Here is an 18,333-nt window from a genome sequence, read left to right on the forward strand (position 1 = left end):
AAACATGTGTAGTGTAGTGTGTGCAGTGTTAAGGTTTCAGTCAAGTTACTGCAACCGAGTTTTACTCCTGTTTTGTCCTGTTTTCTGTAGAGTACAAATGTATTTATCATTACACACTCAAAGTTGAATTAATCTAGTTGCTTTGTGATCTGATTGTTTACTCAAATCTATTTCTAAAGGAAAATCTAAAGGAATGCTAAATGTGTCACATTATTTTGTAGCATCCTCTTGTGCCATGGGATACTTTGCTACAAATAATTCATGGTCATATACAGGTCTAAAAGTCTTACACCTACAATCAGGCTGTGCTGCACACCACAGACACACACACTAAGGTCTTAGTTAATAAGTTTGTATAAAAACATGAAACTCTGATTACTGATGTTTTGAGTACTCACACATTGATCCAGACTACAGTGTTGTTCGATTCACAATTAAAACCACATGTTGTGGTATTGCTCAAGCCTTCCTGTCCAAAGAGAAAAAAAGCAGCTGCTTGAACCTCTCTACTGGAAATGCAAGTTGATTAAAACTAAAATATACACAATCTAAGAAAAAAGGTTTATTTTGTTTCCATAGCTGCAACGCCTGCAATTATGGAATTACAAGTTTATAGGCAACATGCTCCATCCAGCCATGTGTGTGTTCATCCACTGCCACATTATTGGCCTCATCTTAGACAACTTGTGTGAATTTCACAACGGGCAAAAGTTAAAAGAACACACGTCCTCTTTTTATTTACAGTTCAAACTGTATAAACAAAAGGTAGAATAAAGTAGAATGTGGTGTTTACACTGCATGATCTTTGAGAGCTGATTATTCAGTAAATTTTAAGGATATTACTTGATTCAAAATCACTAAAAGTGAAACACTTGCCATTTATGTAATTTGTTTAATTTTTTATGAAGCTTATTTATAACAAACATTTCAAAACAACAAATACTGACAAAAGTGCTGAACAGCTGTTAGAAAAACACGAGAAAGTTACAGATAACTATATTGTGGAGTCTGTCATTTCATTTTTTAACACTGAAATCATGTTAAGAATGGATCTCTTGTTGGCCAGTACTGGTAGGAAGTATCATGTGCATGTTTTTAATGACTTTATGTGATGTGGAGCTATACATCAAGAAGTGTCTCCCATTTCAAATGTTTCTCTGATAGAGTGATTGGAACAGATGCTTCATTGTCACAAAAAACATTCATGAAGTTTGGTTCTTTAATGACTTTATTATGGGTTAACAGAAAAAAGTGATCACATCTGCTGGGTCAGAAATATACATACACCAGTGCTAATATTTGGTTACATGTCCCTTAGCCATTTTCACTTCAATTAGGCGCTTTTGGTAGCCATCCACAAGCTTCTGGCAAGCTTCTGGTTGAATCTTTGACCACTCCTCTTGACAGAATTGGTGCAGTTCAGTTAAATTTGATGGCTTTCTGACATGGACTTGTTTCTTCAGCATTGTCCACATGTTTTCAATGGGGTTTAAGTCAGGACTTTGGGAAGGCCATTCTAAAACCTTTATTCTAGCCTGACTTAGCCATTCCTTTACCACTTTTGATGTGTGTTTGGGGTCATTGTCCTGTTGGAACACCCAACTGCGCCCAAGACCCAACCTGTGTGCTGATGACTTTAGGTTATGTTGAAGAATGTGAAGGTAATCCTCCTTCTTCATTGTCCCATTTACTCTCTGTAAAGCACCAGTTCCATTGGCAGCAAAACAGCCCCACAGCATAATACTCCCACCACCATACTTGATTGTATGCATGGTGTTCTTGGGGTTAAAGGCCTCACCTTTTCTCCTCCAAACATATTGCTGGGCATTGTGGCCAAAAAGCTCGATTTTTGTTTCGTCTGACCACAGAACTTTCCTCCAGAAGGTTTTATCTTTGTCCATGTGATCAGCAGCAAACTTCAGTCGAGCCTTAAGGTGCCGCTTTTGGAGCAAGGGCTTCCTTCTTGCACGGCAGCCTCTCAGTCCATGGAGATGCAAAACACGTTTGACTGTGGACAATGACACCTGTGTTCCAGCAGCTTCAAATTCTTGGCAGATCTGCTTTTTGGTGATTCTTGGTTGACTCTTCACCCTCCTGACCAATTTTCTCTCAGCAGCAGGTGATAGCTTGCGTTTTCTTCCTGATCTTGGCAGTGATGAAACAGTGCCATGCACTTTATACTTACAAACAATTGTTTGCACTGTTGCTCTTGGGACATGCAGCTGCTTTGAAATGGCCCCAAGTGACTTTCCTGACTTGTTCAAGTCAATAATTCGCTTTTTCAGATCCACGCTGAGCTCCTTTGACTTTCCCATTGTAGCGTTTGTGGGCGTTTGTATCCAATGAGCCCTATTTAACTGGCCTAAGAGAAGTCACCAGCTGTCGTCACTCATAATCACTCACAAGCAGTTAAGAGGCCATGCTATGAAGCTCAGTTCACTGACAACTTTCTAAGTCACCAAAATTGCTAATTCATGTTGCCGTATGATTATTTTTGACCCAGAAAATGTGATCACCTTTTTCTGTTAACCCATAATAAAGTCATTAAAGAACCAAACTTCATGAATGTTTTTTGTGACAAAGAAGTATTTGTTTGAATCACTCTATCAGAGAAAAATCTGAGTTTTAGGAATAACGGGACGCTCGGTAGAGCCATTATATTATATTCTTTACAAGCGTATGTAAACTTTTGACCACAACTGTAAGTCCTAAAAATGAATGATTCAATGTTTGCTGAGTTAAAAAAAAATCAAAATCAACAAAGGCAAACAATACATTTTTGACACTTTTCTTTTACACATACATGGTTGAAAAGGAAAAACCTAAGCAGGGATTTGGGCGCAGTCTCATGTTGTTTAGGGTTCATTAAAAAATAAAGAAAGAAAAGAATCCTGCAATCGCTCTGAGAGTTTTTCTTGTGGATATTCCTGTTACAAAACTGTTCATCCATCGCCAGAATTTGGTCTTCTCCACAGACAAATGAGATACAGATGACCGCTATTCAGATGGTCACAACATGAGGATTCAAAACAAGGGAAAATGGTGTGTTCTTTTTAACATGACTTATCTACAGCTCAGACTTCAGTTTCTCAAGAAGCAGCTGCCAGATTTCTCCCGGAATATTAAAAACACAACCACATCACACAGTTGCCGTAGATTTGTTTGGCTGCACGTCTATGATGAGAATCTTCCTCTCCACCACATCTAGTGCTCTATTGGATCGCGATCTGGTAACTTTAGAGGCCATTTGGATGCAGTGAACTCACTGTCATGTTTAAGAAACCAGTCTGAGATGGTTTTAGCTTTGTGACATGGTGTGTCATGCTGCAGGAAACAAATGGACAGGGTCAGCAACAATACACAGGTAGGCTGTGACATTTAAATGATCCTCAAATGGTACTAAGGGCACAAAGTGTGGCAATAAAATATCCCCCCACACTGTTACACCTCCACCACCAACCTGAACTGATGATGCAAGGCAGGATGGATCCATCCTTTCAGTGTATTTACAACAAATTTGGGTCTTATTGTGTAGCAGCAGAACTAGAAACTCATCAGAACCTTTTTCTGTTGTTGAATTTTAATAACCTTGTGTGACAACCTTGTATCCTCACTTTCATTTTTTAGCTAAAGGAAGTGGCATCAGGTGTGGTCGTCTGCTGCTGTGACATATCTACTTCAAGGTTTGATGTATTATACTTTCCGAGATGTTCTTCTGCGGACTTTGGTTGTAGCAAGTGGCCATTTGACTTACTGCTGCCTTCCTATAAGCTCAAAGCAATCTAGTGAATTGTCCTTTTACTTCTGGCATCAACATTTATATATTCTATGTTCCATATATTGCACATTTTCCCTTAATCAGACCGTTCTCAGTAAAGAGATAGTTGTATAGGAAAATCCTAGTAGATCAACAGTTTCTGAAATACTCCAGCCCACCAGGTACCAACAACCATACCATGCCTTTTTGCCCCCATTCTGATGCTTGGCTTGACATCCTGGAGGTTTTCTTGACTGTGTCTGGATGAAAAAAAAATGCTTTGAATTCCTGCCAGGTGATTGGTTGATTAGATATTTTCAGTACAACTAGTTTAATAGGTGTTCCTAATGAAGTGGCAGATGGAAATGGAAATTTCTGGTTTCTGCCGCCGACATTAACAGATTGAGTTTAGCCAATTTTATTTTATTTTATTTATTTATTTATTTTTTTGCCTGTCCCTTTTGGTTCTTTAGCCGTCAGAATTGTTGTCTGAAGACCAACAAGGACACCCAATGGATTTATTTTGCCAAATGGATCATCGTGGCATTGCCGTATTGGTCCATTTGATCGACCTTTGTTTTTATTATTTATTTTATTTTATTTTCAGTTGTTACAGATGGGACAGACATGAGTGAGGGATAGGAAAGGGAGAAAGGAAGAGGAAGGAAAAGAAAAACAGAAGGGGAGAGGGACAGTGAGAAAGGGGGGAAAGAAAGAAGAAGAAGAAAAAAAAAATCTCCTGGATCACCTGTTGAGAGAGAAAGAATAGAAAACAAGCAAAAAAAAAAACCCAAAGCAACATACTAAACACAACACCATCGCATTAATCTAGCTAAGTGTAAACAGCAGTAAATACTAAATATTCAATGTTGTTGTGCAGCACGCAGGACAGACAGCGCACAATGTGCTTTGAAGTAGCAGCCAAGAAAGGTGTAATTTAAGTCTACGAGCAGTGAACACCCGTGTGCATACCTGTGTGGATCAGCGAGCTTGTATTCAAATGGTTTCCACATGTAATGGTCTGCAAGAGGATGTAGAGAGCCATAGCCCCGTCCCCCAGGGCATGAAGCAGGCATCCAGAGGCCTCAGAGTGCGAGAGCCCATCCGTGTCACCCTCATGGGAAGGGCTGAGGATCCCCAGACGAGGCAAAGCCAATTTTATTTTCAAATAATGAGGCCTGGTTTGATGCTGACCCTGAGAACGCTGCAGTAAAACTGTGTTCACCTTTTGTTGGTTCAAGTCTTTCAGAGATGTTTTAAGACATGTAAAAATACTACTACTTGGGACAAAAGTTCCATTATCTGTTCTGTAAAGTTCAGTTTATTTCTAAATGTCTCTTACTTCACAGAAATGTTTATTCTCATTGTTTTGGAGCTGGAATTTTCCAAACTGCATCTCATTTCACGGCATGTGTGCCTTAAACCCCATTTTCTCCAATCTTCTTGAAATGCTTCCATGCACTTATTTGGTAATTCTTTTGTGGACTTATCTACATTGACTGTAATTTCATCATATCGGGACATAAAACAAACAAGCAGTTGTGGCCAGAAGTTCAGATACAGTCACCAATAGCTTGAACGTCAAGGTAATTATGAGCTTTTAATGATTCATTGAACTGTTTTCCCCCCACAGTGGAACGGTTGCACTCCATACATCTTTAATAACTTAAATTTATTGTGGATTTTTCTCAACAAACTATCAAAAGTATACACACAGGCTTAAGTATATACATACACTCACTTAAATCTTTTAATATGTGGTGCTGAAGGTTCTGCAATGTCTGTCGACGTCTTGTTAACTTCTCATTAGTGATCATGACTGACCACAGCTGATAGTTTCTGTTTGCCAGCATAAAAAGGCTGCCTTTGACAGCATTCATTGAACTGACAACCACTTGGAACAATGGAAAACCTGATTAACTCAGTGAAAACTGCAGGTTTACTCTTGTTGGGAATGTCTGTTATTCTATATTCTGTCATTTCTAAACACGTGCAGATTCCATTACATTGTATCTAAGTTATTCAGATTGGTCACCTTCACCTGAGAGAAAAATTTTTAGGATGTTCAGGGGCAACTCAGGAACCACTAAGGCCAAAGACTGCCATAAACTGGAAACTGCTGGAACACATATGTCCCTGCCTACAGTGAAACCAGTTTTACATTGCCCTGGCCTTCTGGACAAAGGTTTTAGGGTTAGATGAGACAAAAATGGAGCTATTTGCCCACAATGACAGGAGGTATGTTTGAATTAAAGGTGAGTGTGATTTTTAATGGATAAAGCAGGCTAACATTAAGCTTCTGGAATGACCACCCCAAAGCTCCAACCCCAACCATATAGAAAATCTTTGGACTATGCTTAAAAGCCAGGAACCAACCTATTTAAATGTAAAACTCTATCAATTCTGACAAAAAGAGTGGTCAAATATCCAGATTGAATTATGCCATGAGCTTGTCAATGGCTGCCAAATGTGCGAGACTGAGGTGCAGCTAAGGTTACCTGTATTTATATCTTTAACCCTGTGTGAATTAGAGAAAATCCAAAATAAAGTTCTTGTGTTTTAAAAAGTTATTAAAAATGTATGATGCACAATCATTCCACCCTGGAACAACAACAATTCAAACAAATCATTAAAAAAACCCCAATTACAATGATGTGATGAGTGTATGGCAATTTCTTACCACATCTGTACCACTAAGAAAACCATGGTGGAAAAAAAAGTACATCATCACTTAATTTTCTAACCTGTTGTTGTGATATAAGAACGAGATGTTTAAAAGATTGATGCTACTGGTTTTGGTTTTTAAGAGAGTCTGTGAATAAATCAAACATTTTATAGAAATCAAACATTCTATCAAAGAAACTATAAAGCAAGATTTTTCAGCACACAAGGAATTGTTTGTGTTTCTTTACTTCACTAGAAGGAAAACTCCATCACTGTTCCACTGAACTAATAAAACATCTGGTTCAACACCTGTTTTTTAGTTGAGCCTTTATCCTGTTTTGCACCAAACAACAGGCTGATTATTGGGGCAGAAATGAGTAATATATAGGAAGTGACAAATTTCAGCATAAGTGTTTTATTAACGTAGGAGGTTAAGGAGTATATTATTCACTTTCTACACTGACGCAAATTGTAGAATAAACAAAACAGTATTACGAGATACAGCAGTGTCTCACTTTCTGGTGAGTGTAAAGTGAGTGTAAAGCACAGTAGTCCTACCAAACCAATGTTCGAGTACATAAATGTTACAAGTAGCTCACAGTGTAGTTATAGCTGTTGACTGATATAGTGGCTCGCTATTTTTATTAAAAGAAGTTACATTTAAAGGATTGCATTAACGAACACCTCTGTATGGCGTTTAGTAAGATTTCTAATCTAAATGCCTGAGCAATGCTGCCACCTTCTGGAGAAAGTATAAAATGCAACAGACAAATTTAAAGCTGTAGTAACGCCTCTGTCCGGGACATAGAAAGCTTTTGTTCTCAATCACTCTAAATAATTTGGGAGTAAATTATATTTTAAAGTTTAATTTGGCAATTCCATTCATAGAAAAAGCAGTCCTACTGTGGTTTAATGAAGACCAATATGTGAACCACTAGATTCATGCTCAGCGTTTTTTATTTCTTTTACAATTAACACGGTTTAAATTATGCACCATAATTACTTTATTGCTAAATGACTACTTAAACATGCACTACAAGTGAAACATTGTTTTAACAGTTGTATACACTTACATTACAAACTGAGTAATTGTCAAATGAGACTTGTGTGCAAATTGTCTTTGATGTAAGGATCCCTTGCAGATGCTTTTTGGGGTAAGGGCTTCCTGGATAGACACATGACAGCAAGCCCAGACCGCAAAAAGACCTGAAAAGAACAACAGCGCTCAGCTGCAATCATGGTCACCGTCATACACAGTTGGTCCAGTATCTGAAACACACAGTTACAAATAAGTGGGACTGAATGCAAATTACTGATAAAACAAAACATACACAAAAGCATTATTTGTTTAGAGTTTACGTTTTGTTCCTCCTTCAAGTCTTTCATTGAATCACAAATTTCTCAAAGAGATTATTAACTTTATACTTTATTGTACGGCTTCAATCAAGAATAGTGATGAGTACCAAATTGTTTTTCTGCCTTTGCTAATCTAGTTTGTATAAATAAACATTAACTAAAGCTTTAAATGAAATATGCAAGGGCATTAACCTTCAGTGTGAACTGAATTCCCTCTTGATGGTACATGTATATTTTCACATTTCTTTTTGCAGGACCGTAGATATGGAGAAAAACAAAAAAGGGACTATTAAAATATAGAGGACTATTTTATTATTATTATTATTTTTTTTTTACAGTTCACAAGACTAAAAATCTCTTCTTAAAGTCATTGCTTAATATTATCAAATCAGCAGCAGGTTCCACACTCTGACGTCATGCAAATTTTTCCACTATAAGTGCTCATTATTCTGTTTCCTTTCTTTTGCATTTGCTTATAAACTGATTTTAATGTCCTTAAAATAGCAAGATGGAACAAGATGATATTGTTGTCGGTCTCTAGTAGACGCATAACACATGAAAAAAAATCAGTTTTGTGCTTTGAGTTGAGTTATTGGCTGATTTTGAGTTTGAAAAGCATAACGTCAAATATACAAGACTAGAGAGAGATGTTAATGTACATAAAATGGAACTGGTGTAGATATACACTCTATGAGCATAGATTGTAAAGGACAATATTCCACACCCAAACATTTAAACATTGAAAATGTATCATATTGTCAAGCCTTTCAGCAAACATATGCTATTCCTTTTAAAATGTCCACCAGTGCATGAAAAGATTTTCCTGTGAAAAGAGTCAATTCAGTAAAACTAGTGCACATGTGAATAACACTGAAAAGTCCCAGAGCGCGTGAAAGCCATTCATGATTTTCTACGAGAAGTACAGGATGACGCACTGTTTGTGGATTCAAAAATGGAAGAAAAAAGAGAAAAAGATGAGAATATGGGTACATTTTTTAATGAAATGTGCATTAATTTATATTGAGGCACAAGGCCAGAGAAGAATCTGGATTTCAAGTGAAGTGACGTTAAAACGTGTACACACACTTGCTGCAGAAAACAAGCAGGCATAAAGGTGAAACGGTACATGATCACAAATATGTATATGTGTGACGCTAATAAACATTTTCAATAAGTTTCCCACTACACCTCAAAGCATTTGGCACAGGTGCCAATTTAGCAAATCTCCAGAGGAAAGAAAATATTACATATGATCATGTGTAGGGCCTGTGGGTTAAATATATTTATTACAATGATAACACACTTTCAACAATGAAAAGCAAAGTCATCTGGTGTGTATTTATGAGGCTCTATTGGAAGTGATGCTGCAGGCAGTGCGGACAGAAGAAGGTAGACCACACTGGATGAGCTTCACGTGAGCTGTCCATGGTTCTGAAAGCCTCACACCAGCCCTGCCGGTAAACGCCCTAACCTACCCCACCCCCACCTCTCCTCCACTCACGACATTGTGCATGTGTGCAAGTCAAATGTGTATGTGCGTGTGCCTGTCTTTCTAAAAGTGTGTGTGTCTGTTTAAGCAACCATCTTACTGCTGCATGCAACATCAATCTCTTGGGCTTTTTATTGTAGCAAGGGGTTGCACTGTAAATTCATCCTGCCTACACACACGTCACCTGTCCAGAAGCCTATCCACTGAAAAATTACCCTCGTCTAATAATGTGTTGTCGATCTTTGAGAGGGAAACACACACACACACACACACACACACACACAGAGAGAGAGAGAGAGAGAGAGAGAGAGAGAGAGAGCGAACCTACACTATGCATGCTTTAAACTTTCACTACAAATGATGATCCACAGGCGAACTCAAAGTTTTGGAAAAGACGAAATCACCACTCATCACCAACGTTTGGCTGCGCGCGCTTCGGCAGGTCGCCGAGCTGCAAGCAACCATGACGCGCACAATCTTGAGCCACAATAGCTGATATTCATTTTACCGCCATGCAAATCGCGACCAACAATTTCGATATAGATGCGGTACACGAACAAAATCAAATGAAAGCCAAGAGCAAAAAGACAAATAACTGTGTTATTTAATGAGATGGAGAAGGTGCTCGTTACCTCAGTGCGTCTAGATGCGAGCGCTTGGAATAGGTCGGGATTGTGTAGCTAAAGCCCTTGGGAGAACATTAAAAACAAAAAACGTAACAGGAAAATGCTAATACAACACAGTAGAATTTACATGTAGCTGCAATTATGGCAGAGCGAGAGAAAGCACATAGCGTTACGCAGGGAAAAACAACACAATACGTACACATACATACAAGGATCATACGAAAAACAAACAGCCGGCAATGTGCACATCAAACACACAGAAATGTTCTCAGAAATGTTATTCCTCAACGCTAGTCTCTGGCAGGTACCATCCCACAGATGCACTGTGGATGAGGAGGAAAAAAAAGCATCCATATATACACACCTCCCTTACTATCGCTGATGCTCGAAGGGTTGGGGCGACGTGATGCCACTGTGATCATTTTCACTTCTGTATTTTGATTCACCTCTATTTTCGATGCATTTTTGGAGGAAATATACTTCCATTTTCTACTCGTTTCCATCCTTTCTGTAGGAAATACTGCAAAAGCCCCAAATGGAAGCCACTCAATTCCTCCAGTCTGCGATTGACCCGCATTGACGTCATTGCGTCATTAGGTCTCCCCTGGAAACACGGGGCTCCCAAAAATAGCAACACATTAATTCAGCCTGCGCTGGGGTTGGCTTGGCGGGGGTGACTATTTGTATCAATCCATAACCCCTCCTCTGATTCTAAGCAATAATACAGTCCTCTCTCTCTCTCTCTCTCTCTCTCTCTCAAGGACGAGCTGATCACGACTCACGGCTATTTTTGGAAAGAGAGAGAGAGAAAGAGAGAGAGAGAGAGAGAGAGAGAGAGAGAGAGAGAGAGAGAAGTGGGTGTGATGAGAGACGCCCGCACCTCTGCTCTCCTCTCTGCTGGCTGGCTGGGAAACAGAAACAGCACCACGGGGATAAAAATAGCAAAAGAGCGGTCAGCCAACAGTGGGGTGTGGGAGGGGAGGCAAGACCCTAAACCTAGTTAACGACCACCAAAAAGGCCCGGAAGTCGGCCACAGTGGACCGGTGTGTCACTCTGAGGTGGCATCTATAGCCGTTCATTCATTCTGGAATAGAAAAAAAAAGCCCTGGCGTTTCATTCATTCGTCCATTCATTTATTCATTGTAATGAAGTAAGAACATTTACAGAATGAAATAATAATTTCCTTCCGATGCCATTTTAGCAGTGTCCATCTCGGTCTCGGTGAGCTAGAAGTATGCCAGCTGGCTACTAGAGCATAATTTTATTGTTTGTCCCTTTAAGCCTCGTTGATAGAGCAGAGGTTAAATACGACACAAAACTACATTAGAGAGAGATTTCTGCAGTTTCTTTGTTACAATTTTATATGAAAAGTGTCTTTAATGACATATCTGTCTGTTCTGGTACAGCTGCTGCAGGCGGACCAGATCTTTTCCCTCACTGTTTTTACTTTTCACGTTAGCAGTTTTAGGTGAAGTAGGCCGCTCATAGTATTTCCTCCTCGCTTCCTAAGGGACAAGCAAATAATACGCCTGCTACAGCGATCAGCTTTCATTTATAGATATTAATGCTGACATTCTAATCAACCGACTGAATATTTGCGCCACTGGATCAGTGTTTTTGCTAAAAAAGAAAAGCATAATTTGGAGTAGTCGTGCAGAATTGACCGGCTACACTGAGCCCACAAGTGTTAATCTTAAACTACTGATGCCATCTACTGGTTATTTAACAGACCTGCATTAAATAGAAACCATGGTTGCATCATCCTAGAAGCACAGGTAGAGATACTGTAGAGGGCCTTCTCACTTGTAAACCTGCTGGTGTAGTTTGGTACTACACTAGGATTTCGTGTGCTGGAAATGGTGGGGTGGAGACACGATCGTGCTTGATTACTTTCCAGCTCGTCCAGTGGAAGAAAAATTAAATAGTGAGTAAATTTTTGGATGAAATTACAATTGTAAAATCCATTTACACATGTCATATATATCCTTTTCTATAGAGAAAATGAATGATGTGTATAGTTTTGCAAGCAGCGATCTGTAGACAATGGAAACAGTGCAAAGATAACTGAACGGTTTGAAAGTGATATTTAAGAAGCTGCAATTGGCTCAATAAACAGCAGATGGCAGAAGGGATCACTATCTGAAGGCCAACCTGTTGCAGAACGTCTATATGGTATGGTATAATTTGGCTTATGTAAGCCTTTCACATGATGAACTGCCAAATGCAAGAACCCCTGCAAGTTGTAAATAACTTTTCATGAATATGCATGATCACTGCGGCTCTGAAATTCATCAGCTTTTCAGATTATCATATCGGGATGGCAGAAAGCTGCAGCACCAACACTAAATATAGACCTTTTTTTTTAAATATGTTTGCAACCGCTCACAGTAATATTTGCGTGTGAAGACAGTGAAACACGGAGGGACGTTTTTTTTCCTAGTCACTTTTCACATAGATGCTCACACTGATTTACCCCAACACACTAATTACAACTTTGATCATTAACGAAACCCATTTTTCCCCACTCTTTAAATTTTCCAGCTCATCTCTCGCTAATGCTCGTCTCTTCTTATCCTGGCTCTAGGGACTCATCGTGACATCCACAGAAAGGGGAAACAATAGGTATGTTTAAAAAAAAAAAAAAAAAAAAAAATATATATATATATATATATATATTAATATTTACATATATATTTCTGTGCTTATTGAAACCAAAACTTTACTATCTTAGCGATCAATTTCAGAGGTTTTCTGCACATTTTTAATTGCACCATTTTGCTCCCATATGTCTTAAATATAACACAGTAGGGTACCTTGGGAGACATCAGTGAAATCGCCCTGGGAGAAAATAACAGCAGCAATATCTATCCCCAGCCAGAGAAATTAAGAGCAGACGCTGGCATCCATTACAGCTCCTGACGGTAAGCAGTTTAGCTCAGCTTGCTGTAAATCACTGCCACCGGAGACACACGCTCTGCACTGGCTTTATATGTGGTTTTTATCTCCACATATTCTTGATTTATCAGCTGTTCCCTCTTGGCAAGAAATAATGGTACCACAGCTTCACCTGGTGGAGTGCCTCTGCTCTAAAGAATTTATTGATTTATTCACCAAGAGCAAGCTATTTCTTGCATACAGTCGAAGCCATCTGATGTTTGTCCTGCATCGGAAAGGGTGTGTGTCTCTTTAACATCTTATAAAAGCGATGCAGGGAGGCATAGACTTGTTCATTTTCAATTAGCCAGAGACTCACATTAACTGAAGATATTAAAGAGGAGAGTAATACTGTTGAACAAGCCAATAGTCTGTGAAGGCTGGAATCTGCTGAGCCTGCATTGTGTACACGCAATAGACAGACACAAATACACACCGAGCCACATAGGAGCGTATCTGGTTTGAAATTCAAAGGTACATTCCCAGATGTATGTTCGCTTAGGGACAGCCGTGCATAAGTGGCTTTACATTTGCCTTTGGTGGTACCTGTTTGGCTCACTGTGTTGCTCCCTACAGGACAGCAGGCAGCACGCTGAGGATTCATAGGGGAACACTGTCAAACACCCTGCCGCATATATAGAAGAGCTTCCAGAAGACTTACACATAAGATACTCCAACATATGCATAAATTCAGCACACAGCTCTGCAGAGCCCTATGATCCTACAATATTGATTAAAGGAGAGGAAGCTGGGTTGGTGGATAGATTAACAAGAGTGCAGCCAGAAACTGCAGGAGAAGAAGGAAAATTTGGAAGACTAATTTAACCACCTTGCTGACACGTGTTTCATTTGGTCAGCTATCAACTGGCATGGTGAGCATAACTGTCTGGCTTAAACGGCTACAAGCTACCAAGGGGAGCGAAAAATTTATATACACATTTTACTGCACATACCTCGCATGCACAATATTTAATTCACTTGGCTTGATGCATAGCTACTGCATTTTAAATATCTCTGTGACTGTTAATAGATATGTGAGTGAACCTATTTCAGGGTTGATCCAAATTATTGTTGTCCCTCTATATCTTCCTGGAAGGGAATATCAGCAGATCCTATAACTATTAACTACTGAGACAATGATGCCCTTATACTCCTTGTTATTCATAGTCAGGCCAATAAACAGCAAATAAGCTGCTGTAATACTCAAACTGCCCCGTTAATGTCAACAGAAAAGCTGGGCATGAGGATGTATGTCTTTGTAGCCCCACTAACAATACGGGCCAGTGGATTTCTATGACGACGAGTGTGGTTAAAATATTTTTACAACTCAGAATTGCATTAGCTGCATATGCTGGTTATCTCTTGACCTTGCTCTGTAGCACCTTGAGGAGGTTTAAAGTGCTATCTAGTGAAATATCTGGACATCTAGTAAACTGATTAAACTTACCTATTGATCATTCACCTTGACCACAGTCAAAATTCTTCAGTTTTCGTTGGATCCAGCTTAGCATGCTAAAATGATAAATACTGTCAGTCTAAAAGGGTTATTCAGTATATTTGGCTGAAAAATGTCCTTTGTTTGCCTCTTCTATTTCTGTGTGTGTTGCTTCAGTGCTAATGTGCAGATGTCAGCGGTGCACCAAGGACAGAGGGGGTTCAAAGAGTCCTGTACTGAAGAGCACCACAAAGAGCTAATGAGTAATGCGCAGCACAACACCTTTATGTTTCTTCTTTAATGTGACTCTGGCTTAACAGCAGAATATTTGCAACGTCACCGTCTTTGCACAATTAGGATTTTAGCTTAAACATCAACTAATTGTAAGTACGGTTGCATAGAGCATACAGCTAATACGGCTACCATCTGTTAGTCTTAGCCTTTTACCAATTCTGAATATGATAAGGAAAATCAACAGCTCAATTACTCTTTCTTTAGGCACTTATAGGCTAGATTGACAAAGTAGCTGCGAACAGATCGGCTCAGTAGAATCCAGATCAGCTCCAAGTCCAATTAATAAAAGCAAGAGTAGTCTAAATGAGCTGCATGTTCAGTGAATGAATTAGTAGAAAAGCTATTCAGTGGTGTAGAATGTGGACATCCAGCACGATCACTCCACTAATTACTAGAGACAAAGTATACGAGAGAAAGACCCAGTCAGGGTTTGTCTTTAGCATCAGGGTGCTGTCTGAAGTATCTGCATTGCTTACCTACTGAGCAGGGGAGAAAAACAGGACCCACCGAGGAAGCATAATTCACTTCTCAGCAATATTATAGAAATATCATAGATCACCGCTTTTATAAGCACTCAGCGTCCCACTGTTTGGTAAATATTGATAAAGTTGCATCATTCAGAGGCAAAAGAATGAAGCTCTTTGTCACACAGTCGATGGAATGATTTTATATCCTGCCTTGTAGCATGATGGATGATGAAATGATGAAATGCTGGCCTAAAAAACAAAAGTGAACAAACAAAACAGCAAACTCGGCTAGAATACCCAAAGGACAGTCACTGGAGAAGGAAAAAGGAGATTGATATTCTATCAACACTGTTTGTTTGTTTTGCTGTAAATCTACTGAGAATATGCCTGCACATATTAATAGAAGGAAAGCTCTATATGACTGTCAGCAGTATTGCTCCCCAGAAACTATATGTGGAGATCAAATATTTGTACTGATTTTGTCCATGCTTTGGTATTTGTAGCAATACTATGTTTGGTGGAGTGCATAATTTATTTCCCTGCTGTTAAACTCTCGAAATTGAAATTTGATCAATATCTCAACAAATAGACTGTGGCGTTTCCTGTAACATAATTTGAAGAACTATTTTATTGTTGTATAGACAGCACTTCAAATATATTTTTTTACGTATATGTTCCCCGTTGCTTGTATGGTTTTTGTCATGAATTCACTCAGTGCTGCAGTTATTAATTATAGGCAGCGGGTCATTATCTTGGAGCACTATTACAGTGTAACTTTGACAAAAAAACAAAACAAACTCAAAACAAAAACAGCCTTCAAGCATAATGGATTCGACTCAAGAAAGCTTCAGCTGTTGTTCATACTGTATGAAATAAATGGAAAACAAAGAACGCCTGGAGCGGTAGAAAAGAGCCCAATCCATTTTTATAAAGTCATACTATTGTTTACAAAGCAATAAGATGTGTAATGTTCAAGTAGATGTTTAAGGTCAAAAACAGGATCCAAACAAGAAGAACGAAAGACAGCCAGGCAAACAAGAAATAACGACAAGAAAACTACACTTACTTTCCAGCCCAGCATTATGGCAAAGCGTGTAATAGATCCGTGGGTTGGACTCTATGGGCAGTATTTATTTTTAAGGGAATATTATTTTGTATATACATATATACATTTTGTCATCTTTGTTCTTCTTTAAAGAGGTTTGTAGTGCAGTAAAACCAGATAAGGAAAGCGTGACAGATCTTGAGTGATGGATAATAGGTATTTATTTGTAAATAACTGGACATGAATAACTTGAGCATATTAGATAATATTATAATACAGTATATTTCTAACTAAGTAGGCCTTTCATTCTCTTTCTGTTGACAAGACTTTCGTTAGCACATCAACTTATGTAAGGCAGATGTGAAATGTAAAAGTCAGAGATCAGATGTAGCATGACATTTATTTCTTAAATGATGCCAATATAAACAAAGGTAGTACAATTTTAAGCATAGTTTTAGAGATACAAGTCATTTTATGAAAGTTAGACCTTATTTGACCTTGAAGAAGAGGTCAAAGGTCAAAAATAATGCGATATTTAGAATCACCATGTATTATTCTTTATATGCCTATATGGTTTACATACAAGCAATTGCAATAAAAATTTAGTTTTAAGTAGCCATATATAGGACTAATCAATGTATTGGCCTTGAAGGAGAGGTCAGAGGTCAAACGTGACATGATATTTTAAACCTTTATACTGTACTTTCTACTTCTTGACAATACACACCACATTTGTAAGAATCATAGTTTTAATTTTTTCGGTCAAATTTCAACCAATAAATTATTAAGTTGTTCTTGAAGACATTGATGGATAATGAACAGTTAACACACATCTACACGTCTGCAAAGTTTTATTAGAATTCATTAGACACTTTTCGAGCAATCAGGTTTACAGACAGAATGAAATGCACGCAAACGCTACCAAAAACAAAAAATAAAAATCTGTAATTTGTGTGCTGAGATATGGAATAGATCATGTCACTGGGGATCGTCAGGAAAAGGCAAGACATAAAGGATTTGTGGTAAATGGGTGTGTAATCCAGCAGGATTACACTATGATAGGTCTGAATTCATCTTAGCTGCATTGTTTACCAGCTATGTAAGTACACTATAATGATCTAAGATCAGCTTTTTTGGGCAGGTCATTTTCTGTGAAGATTTATGCCTTATCTCAAGATTTCTTTTTGCTCAAGCTTCCTTCTATAACTAGTCAAAAAGACCAGCTGCCTTGAACTATTTCATTTTTCCTGCTAAGAAATAGGGCTTCTCCAGCAGTTCAGCATGTTGAACGACTCTACTCACTATATTATTTACACCAGAAGTTTTCATATCTTTTAGGATCTCAGATCTTTTTCTGGTACAGATCATATTCAAGGGCACTCTCACCTTCCTAACGGTAATTTACCTGGTTTGGGTTTAAGGTGAGCTCACACACTAAATGAAACATTTCTCAAATATTTCTGATCATGTAGTTATTAGTGGCTTATAAGCCAAGCTACACAGTAGAACAGTTCGTTGCACCCAGAGAAGAGTGGGTGATTTCATGACAGACTGATGTGATGTGTCATAATGTGTGTCATAGCAGAGTTGGCCCAAAGAGCATGTAGGAGCAATTAATGGGCACAACATGCATGTTTTATTGATCCAATCTGCATTAATGTGCTTATAATCATAGCACAAATTTATAATTTATAGTAAATTATCTTCCGGATGCCTTTGATCATGCACTGAATTGGAAGTGCCACTGAGCTACAGCATGGACCTTAGCAGATATTGCACTGGCATAATGGTCAGTCAGAGTAGTTTATTCACAGCACTTCATCACGGCAATGGGGATTTCTTTAATAGCATTGCTAAATTGATTAAAAAAGGATTCAGAATGCCAAAATGTTTCTGCACAGCTGGTGAATATGAATTTAGCTGGCTCCAATGCAAACTCACCTGATCTCACTAACCCTTAGTTCTATGGGAAGTAGAATTAAAGGCCTTATGATAACTTACCATAGTACTTCTTTAGATGTTGATTTATGTTTTTTTCTGGTATCATATTATCATTTATCAGTGGTTAATGATTTATTCCAGCTGAGTTGAGTGTATGATGCAAGAGTTATGCTTTTAAGTTTAAGTACTTAACATTGCCGTCCCAGCTGTCATTTTTTTTACTTACCCCCTTTTCTATCCATATGCGCATTACAGCAGTGACCTGACTGGGACTGCCTGGAGAGAAAATGTCAGTGATATCCACTCATTCTCCACCTTCTCAGC

At 38.5% G+C, this 18,333-nt stretch overlaps 1 long non-coding RNA gene across 1 annotated transcript; it reads left to right on the forward strand.

Moving 5' to 3' along the window:
* Positions 1–11,737: 11,737 nt before the first annotated feature.
* Positions 11,738–12,776, forward strand: LOC146569592 (uncharacterized). Its single transcript, XR_014893175.1, has 3 exons — positions 11,738–11,817; positions 12,478–12,515; positions 12,699–12,776. It is a non-coding gene; the product is annotated as an uncharacterized LOC146569592 (long non-coding RNA).
* The last annotated feature ends 5,557 nt before the right edge of the window (positions 12,777–18,333 follow it).

Source organism: Mchenga conophoros, linkage group LG7 (assembly GCF_057382185.1).
Source record: "Mchenga conophoros isolate Kocher_MC1m ecotype Shallow Benthic linkage group LG7, M_conophoros_male_GT1.1, whole genome shotgun sequence".
NCBI lineage: Eukaryota > Metazoa > Chordata > Actinopteri > Cichliformes > Cichlidae > Mchenga > Mchenga conophoros.